At 35.0% G+C, this 1,187-nt stretch overlaps 1 non-coding gene across 1 annotated transcript; it reads right to left on the bottom strand.

Moving 5' to 3' along the window:
- Positions 1-663: 663 nt before the first annotated feature.
- LOC112579252 lies at positions 664-770 on the bottom strand. Its single transcript, XR_003103750.1, has one exon. It is a non-coding gene; the product is annotated as a U6 spliceosomal RNA (small nuclear RNA).
- Positions 771-1,187: the final 417 nt, after the last annotated feature.

Raw genomic sequence — 1,187 nt, 5'->3', positions numbered from 1 at the left:
TAATTATGATTGATTGCTTGTTACTAATCAAGGAATATGAGTCAAAGTTGTAATTGAAAAACCGGGAGCAATGGGCTTTGCAGAGAGCATATCACAACCCTACTGGGATCAGAAGCACGACTTTTGCCTTGAACATTGCATCCGGGAGCATTCCAGTCCTTTCTCTTTCATTTATTCCTAAGACAGACTGCTAGGGTGTTGATTTTTCAGTGCTGTGATTAGGATCCTTCATCAGAAATGGGGAAACAAAATGTGAAAAGTGAATATATTTCAAGAAATACCTATATTATTTTTACATATCATATTATTCCTCTAAATTTTATTCTTGTTAAGCTCTCGAGACTAAGCATTCTTTTTCAGATAAAGATTCTAAATACCAGAAGCCACCCAATTGGTTTATTCAGGCAATCCGAATTTTTAAGAATTAATTTTTATTGGAGTATAATTGCTTTACAATATTGTGGTAGTTTCTACTGGATAGCAAAGTGAATCAACTATATGTATACATATATCCCCTCTTTTCTGGATTTTCCTCTCATTTAGGTCACCCCAGAGCACTGAGTAGGGTTCCTTGAGCTATACATTAGTATAGCTAATGTATAGTTCTCATTAGTTATCTATGTTGTATGTAGTATCAGTAGCGTCCCAATCTCTCAAACTCATAAATATATGAAACACTTCATGAATTTGCATGTCATCTTTGCACAGGGACCATGCTAATCTTCTCTGTATTGTTCCAATTTTAGTATATGTGCTGCCAAAGCGAGCACCAGACAATGTGAATTTTTAATAGCATATTGCCTAAGAATTAGTTTCCCAGTAGTTTTATATTTAGTATGTGGACACTGGATTGTCAAATCCTTAAAAACCTAACAAACTAAAGATAGAACTCCTTATACCAGTAAATTAAACTTCTTTTCACTCTTTAATCTAATGATTCTAATTGAGGCAAATCAACATCTCAACACAACCTGGGATTTATCTTGAGATGTACCATAATTCATTCTGCATTAGTAAATACAGCAATGTGGTCATTTTCATCCTAAATAATCCTTTTACTATAAATAAAAGTCATGTTGCACCACTTTAATTTGTAGATAAGGAGAGCTGAGGGAGGGACCATAGGAATAGTAGAGTGAGAATCAGGCACGGCCAGTTTGGAAAAGGGCAGAAGGTCAATGCAGCCA

The sequence above is a fragment of the Bubalus bubalis genome, chromosome 15, assembly GCF_019923935.1.
Source record: "Bubalus bubalis isolate 160015118507 breed Murrah chromosome 15, NDDB_SH_1, whole genome shotgun sequence".
Taxonomy (NCBI): domain Eukaryota; kingdom Metazoa; phylum Chordata; class Mammalia; order Artiodactyla; family Bovidae; genus Bubalus; species Bubalus bubalis.
This window is presented reverse-complemented; position numbering and strand designations above follow the sequence as displayed.